Here is a 7251-nt window from a genome sequence, read left to right on the forward strand (position 1 = left end):
TTTTTTTTTTTTTTTTAAAGATTTTATTTATTCATTTGACAGAGATAGAGACAGCCAGCAAGAGAGGGAACACAAGCAGGGGGAGTGGGAGAGGAAGAAGCAGGCTCACAGCAGAAGAGCCTGATGTGGGGCTCGATCCCACAATGCCAGCATCATGCCCTGAGCCAAAGGCAGACGCTTAACCGCTATGCCACCCAGGCGCCCCGGGTCATGTCATTTTATCCAATCTGCAACCCTGTGGTGTTTTATGGGTGCATTTAGGCCATTCACATCGAGAGTGATTATTGAGAGATATAATTTTAATGATGCCATGTTGCCAGTAAAGTCTTTGTTCCTATAGATTGTAAATTTCTGTTTTGTATCACTCTTGGGGTCTTTTTACTTTTATAGAACCCCCCCCTTAATATTTCTTGTGGGGCTGGCTTGGTGGTCACATATTCTTTCAGTTTCTGCCAGTCTTGGAAGGTCCTTGTCTCTCCATCAATTCTGAATGACAGCCTTGCTGAATAAAGGATCCTTGGCTGCATGTTCTTCTCACTTAGTTCTCCGAATATGTCTTGCCAGCTTTTTCTGGCTTGCCAGGTCTCTGTAGATGGGTCTCGCATTTATTTTGATGTTCCTCCCTCTGTAGGTGAGGATTCTCTTCCCCCTGGCCGCTTTCAAGATTTTATCCTTGGATCTAAGATTTGCGAATTATACTATTATGTGATGTGGTGTTGGTCTGTTCTCATTGATCTTGGGAGGGGTCCTCTCTGCCTCTTGGACATGAATGTTTGTTTCCTTTCCCAGATTAGGGAAGTTCTCAGCTACAATTTGTTCAAATATCTCTTCTAGACCTTTCTCTTTCTCCACCCCCTCAGGGATGCCAATGATTCTGACATTGGAACGTTTCATTGAGTCAGTAATCTCCCGTATTCTACATTCTTGAGATTGGATTTTTTAAGCTTGGTTCCCATTTTTCCTTCTTTTCTATCATCCCATCTTCCAACTCACTAATTTATTCTTCTGCCTCATTTACCCTGGCTGTCAGAGCATCCAGTTTAGACTGCATTTGATTCATAGTATTTTTAATTTCTGCCAGATTCACTCTCATTTCCACCCTTAGAGATTCTATATTCTTGTTAATATTTTCATTAATATTTTTTTCAAACCTACACATAATCGTGACCATTGTTACTCTGAACTCCATTTCTGAGAGTTTGGTTATATCCATATCCATTAGTTCTATGGCAGAGGCCACAGTCTCTGTTTCTTTCCTTTGATGGAGGTTCCTCCTTCTTGTCATTTTGATGAGGAGAGGTTGCGGGGATGTACAGAGCCCAAATTATTGACCAGGACCCAAGCAATGTGCACTTGTTTTATAGGGACCTTAGGGATGTGAGCTTCTTGATTTTTCAGCATGCCTTCTAGGGGAGGGGCCTGCCACGCTGATACTCAGGCAACCTTGTTTGGGTAGAGTTGCCCGTCCCCTGTGGGGATGCGGGATGGGCACAATGTGAACCAGTTTTTCTGGGCTTTTGTTCCCTGGCAGCTTTCCCTGGTGGTTTTCTGTGACTCTTCTGAGAGTCAGAGTAGCAGTGGCTGTATCCTAGCCTCTGTCTCAGAACAGAGAGATCGCAGTCCGCTCTCCACTAAGCTCTCTTGGCCACTTTAACTCTGTTTCTGTCGGTGCTACTAAAAACCCTGCAGCATCCTGGGTTGTGCGCCCCACAGTCGCTCTCCCAGTTCTTGCTCCCAGGGCTGGCATATCTCTGTCCTTTGTGCTTCTAAGACTGCCAGCTGCCCCCCGTTCCTGCGCGTGCTCCCGGGCTCCCTGTTTCAGTGTGGTTCGCTCGTGCTCCAAGCGCAGGTTTTCCATCTGGTTGCGTGCACGCTCCCAAGCTCCTCGTGTCAGTCCCACTCCAGTGAGTGCTCTGGAGTTCCAGTTTTCAGTCTGGTTGCGCAGGCGCTCCTGAGCTCCTGGTATCAGTCCGGTTCCAGTGAGCAGGCCGTAGCTCCGGTTTTCAGACCGGTCGCGTGCGTTCTCAGGCTCACGGTCTCAATCTGCTTTCTCACGGGTGTCCCTCCGCGAGTCTGCCCGGCTCCCCAGTGCAGGTGGCTACTGCTTCCCGGCGCCCGAGCATGGCGGCTCCCTCCCCTTTCCGTTTATCTTCCTATATCTGTGCTCAGATTCATGGCTCCCTGCTTCGTACCTCAGTACTCAGCACCGGAGATGTTCGTTTGTAGAGATCCAGATGTATCTTCCTACGTCTCAGGCTGATTTTGTGGGTGTTCAGGATGATTTGGTAGATATCCAGCTCGATTCAGGGGACCAGCTGAAAAAAGTTCCCCTACTCCTCCGCCATCTTCTTCCAAGTCCCCATAGACCATTTACATTTAAAGTGATTATTTATAGGTAAGAGCTTACTATTGCCACTTATTCAGTTGTTTTCTGGGTGTTCATAGATTTTTTGTTTCTTACTTACTCTCTTGCAGTCTTCGTTTGTGATTTGGTGATTTTCTCCTTTGATTCCTTCTTTATATTTTGTATATCCACTATAGATTTTTGCTTTGTGATTACCACGAGGCTTACATACAAACATACCAGTTATAAAATTCTATTTTCAGCTGATGACAACTTCAAATACATAAAAAAGGTCTACATTTTTTACACTCTTCCCCCACCATTTTATGTTTTTCATTTCATAATTTACATCTTTTTATATGGTGTACCACTAACAAATATTGTAGTTATTGTTATTTTTAATATTTTGTGTTTTAAGCTTTACACTAGTTTTCAAACTGATTTACACACCACCATTACAATATTAGAGTATTCTGAATTGGACTATATTTAGTGAGTTATATACTTTTTTATTTCTTAGTATAACCTTTTCATTTCAGCTTCAAGAACTCACTTTAGCATTTCTTAAAAGGCAGGTCCAGGGGTGATGAACTTTAGCTTTTGTCTGTCCTTCAAATATGAATGACAAGTTTGCTGAATAAAATATTCTTGGTTGGCAGTTTATTACTTTCACCAATTTGAATATATCTTCCCACTCAGTTATGGCTTGCAAAGTTTCTGCTAAAAAAATCTGCTGTTTTATGGGGGTTTCCTTATATGGAACAAATTGCTTTTTCTTGCTGTATTCAAAATTGCGTTAATCTCTTTAAATTTTGGCAGTTTGATTATAATGTGTATTGGTGTGGGTCTCTTTGGATTCATCTTAATAATTTTCTCTGGGATTCCTGGATCTGAATGTTTATTTCTTTCCCCAGGTTTGAGAATTTTCTGCCATTATTTCTTTGAATGGGTTTTTGCCCCTTTTCTCTTTCTGTTTTCCTTCTGGGAGTCCATAATGTGTATACTGTTCCACTAATAGTATTCTATAAATCACTTAAACAATCTTCACTCTATTTCTTTTTTTTTCTCCCCTTTTTGTTCCTCTGATTGAATGATTTCCACTAACCTATCTTCATGTGTGCTAACCCTTTCTTCTGCTTGATCTAGTCTGCTGTTGAATTCTTCTATTAAATGTTTCGGTCCATTTAAGGTATTCTCCAGCTTTATGATTTTGGTTTGGTACTCTTTTTATATTTTCTTTCTCTTTATTGGAATTCTCACTTGTTCATGCATTGCTCTTCTGATCTCAGTAATCATCTTTATGATTGTTGTTTTGCATTCTCTTTTTGGGGGGGGTTAATCACTTATCTTTGTTTCCTTAGGATTGGTTTGAGAGAGAGAGAGACTGCATGAGCAGGGGGGGCTGGTGCAGAGGGAGAGGATTGGAGAGAATCTTAAGCAGCCCAGCATGGAGCCTCACTGGGGCTTGATCTCACAAATCCTAGATCATGATCTGAGCTGAAATCAAGAGTAAGACGCTCAACGGACTGAGCAAACCAGGGGCCCCCTCTGAATTTTTTTTTATTAATACTATTTTATAGGAAACTAAATCATGCTCTAAATGTGGTCTTGCAACCTATATTTTAACATACATTCTATTTGAACATAGCTGTTTGTATAGATCCACTTTATTCTTTTTAATAGCTGTATTTGTATACCTTTATTTAACTGATCTTTTGCTGTCAGATGTTCTTTCCTCAGTCTTTGTCTATTACTAACATTTAAAAAATTTTTTCTTATACATATATCTTCACTCACTGGTAGGAATGTATCAATTTTATAAAATTCACTAAGTGAAGCTGTTGTGTCAAATGATACAAAACATAATTTTAGTAGATTTTCAAAATTGCCTTTCAAAATGGTGCCATCCATTTATAGTTCTAATAACAATGTATGAAACTGTATGAGAATATTGATTTCCCTATTTCAATGATTGAATATTAGGTAGATTTAAAAATATGTCTCATTCTGGTTTTGTTTTGATATTTGTATGTTTTGTTACATGTACGTTTAAACATAATTTAATTAGTTAAACTGCTTATCTTTTTCATTTGCCTCTTTACATCTTGACACCTTTTTCTATTACTGTGTTTGATTTGTAGGAGCTCTTTTTCTGTCTTGGCTCTCTCTTTCTATCTATGTATTTACATATATACATACACATGAAATTATTTATTGTATATATTGCAATTGGTTTTTACCTTTTCACTTTACTTTTAAAATTAATTTGAGTTATATTTTATGGATATAGGTTTTAAATGTTTATGAAACCAAATCTATCAATCTATTTTTAAAAGATCTCTTTATGTTTATAAACATTAAAAAGAATCTCTTCATTAATCCAAAAATGGATAAATATTTTTCCACATTGAAATAAAATATAATACTTCTTGTTTTTTAATTTTATCTTTAGCATTAAGACTTTTATTCATTTGTAATTAAATTTATATATGCTATCCATTTTCTACTCTAAGCATTGCTTATCGTAAATAAAAGATTATATTTGAACCTTTATATTTACAAAACAAATACACTAAGATTTAATAAGAAGTTTTTTCAGTATCAAACTCTGATAGTTTATCTAAAATATAATTTACCAAAATCCAAGTTATACTAAACTTTTCAGAATTGCATTTATTGAATAATTCAAGGTTTCTGCTTCAACTATTGATTCCTGTTCTTTCTTGGCATTGGCATTTTTCCTTCAATGAAATAGAGCTATTTCATATATTTTAAAAGACATTTCACCTTTATAAGTTTCAGCAAAGATAGAAATGAAAGACAATTAAAGGTAAAAGGTGGGAGAAGGAAGTGTAACCATGAGAAGTTCATTAACCCAACAAAGAACTAAGATTCATCCAGGAAGCTGATCACATTACTAGCATCTGCACTTCTTGGAGCCCACAAAACAATACTGTTGTGTACATTTTTCTGCTAAGAACAAAGGTTTACTCTTTAAAAACAATTCTACAATTTTACTATAAATAAACTAGAGCAAATTGTCTTCCTGCCAATTACCATTATAAAAAAAAAAACATCTTTTGCTGTTGAAAGAGCTTGTCTAGATCATTTTCTTCTTCCTATACCTGGCATAAAAAGTTACACACATTAAACAAGCATTGTGTTTGGGAACTTGCGAAAAAAAATGCTTGTCTTTACAGCATTCTATTTCAATTCTCTGAGATTGTTCAGCATAATTAAAGTAAAGCTCTCAAACACAAACAGCTTGTCAAACACTTCTGGAAGTTTCTCCTGACTCAGGCCTGTGGTGGCAAGGACAGGTTATAAACACTATAGATGCTCTCCATTTAAGGAGATATGTGCTCCAGGAAAGTTAGTTTCGAAGAATCTTTAAATAAATTGAGTCATGCTTTCCTCTTGACTATATGTTTATAGAAATAAAATATGTAGGACCCTCACAATATAGTAATTATGATGATAAAAATGATGGTAATTATAATAATGTTATTGCATCACTATTTTAGGGGTTCTGGCATAATAATATCATATAATAATTGTCATTATCAAGTGTTCGGTTAATATGCTGTGATAAATAACCCTAATATTTAGTGATGTAAAATAATGATTCATTGTACTCATAGGTTCTGTGGGCCAGGAATTTGGAAAGAGGACAAAGAAGATGACTTGTCTCTGCTTTAGGATATCTGAAGTCTCAACTGAAAGACTCCAAGGCTGAGAGATGGTATGATCTAATGGCTCCTTCACTCATATGTCTGTGTGGTGGTTAATGATAGCTGTCAAATGAGACCTTAGCTGGGACTTTCAGCTGGAATGCTTACACGTGGCCTCTCCTTGTGTCCTTGGCTTCCTTACAACTTGGTGGCTAGGTTCAAAGGGTGAGAGTTTCAAGAGAGAGTGAGAGCCAGGCAGAAGCCATATCATCTTTTATGATCTAGCTTCAGAAGTCAAGCACTGTCACTTCTACTACATTCTTTATGTTGAGGCAGTTACAAAGATTTACCCAGTTTCAAGAAGAAGTAAAATGGCCTACCACCTAATGGAAGAGTGTCAGTATCATACTGCAAGAAGACAGTGTGGAATGTGAGATATATATACTATATAACATACTATAATATAATACTATAATATATATGTTATACATATACAATATAATATATTGTACACATGTACAATACAACGTGATAGAATATATTGTACATATATACAATACAGATACAATATAACATAATACATATACAATATAATATATATAATATATATATACTACTATAATATATATATTATATAATATAATATAACAGTGTATTGTATGGATAGAGGTTTCTGTGATTTGTCCTGCATAACTGACCACCCAGACCTGCATGTTTGCAGGCAGGTTAAGGAATGCCATTTGTGAGACTTATGCTGCATAAGTGACCTTGGGAGTCTGATTAATTGATTATTAGTTGGCTTCTAGATCATAATTGGCCCTTTTGGTCTGGATGCCAAGGGCTATAAATTTTGTCTTTCATCTTCTCTGGCTCCAGGTTGGGCTGGCCCCCCAGAATGGAATCTGGGTGAGGAGGCAAGTACATATGACCCAGTCTCCTTGAAGATGTAAAGACATGATAACATAGAAATGTGGCTCACTCCAAACTGCATGTAGACAAATGTTTAACTTCAGACCCTGTCATTTGCCCTATAAATATAGCCTTTATGGGGATGGTCAGTTGGAAGTCTCACCAGAGGGGTGGGTGCTCCACCCAGGCCTCTCAGTCGGAACTCCAGCCTGACTGTCACCATGGGGCTTCCCCAGCTAATGAGGTTGGATGTTGTAAGTACCCAGTTTGATGTAACTGTCTTATTCTCCTTTACTGCTTAGTATTGCCCTTATCTATTCATAGATT

At 37.6% G+C, this 7251-nt stretch overlaps 1 long non-coding RNA gene across 1 annotated transcript in view; it reads left to right on the top strand.

Annotated features, from left to right (window-relative positions):
- LOC121100399 overlaps positions 1 to 6080 on the top strand; it is a 124235-nt gene extending 118155 nt beyond the window's left edge. The window contains exon 3 of the long non-coding RNA XR_005832150.1: positions 5986 to 6080. This is a non-coding gene — a long non-coding RNA (uncharacterized LOC121100399). The remainder of the gene's footprint in view (positions 1 to 5985) is intronic.
- Positions 6081 to 7251: the final 1171 nt, after the last annotated feature.

Source organism: Ursus maritimus, unplaced genomic scaffold, assembly GCF_017311325.1.
Source record: "Ursus maritimus isolate PB19 unplaced genomic scaffold, ASM1731132v1 scaffold_4, whole genome shotgun sequence".
NCBI lineage: Eukaryota > Metazoa > Chordata > Mammalia > Carnivora > Ursidae > Ursus > Ursus maritimus.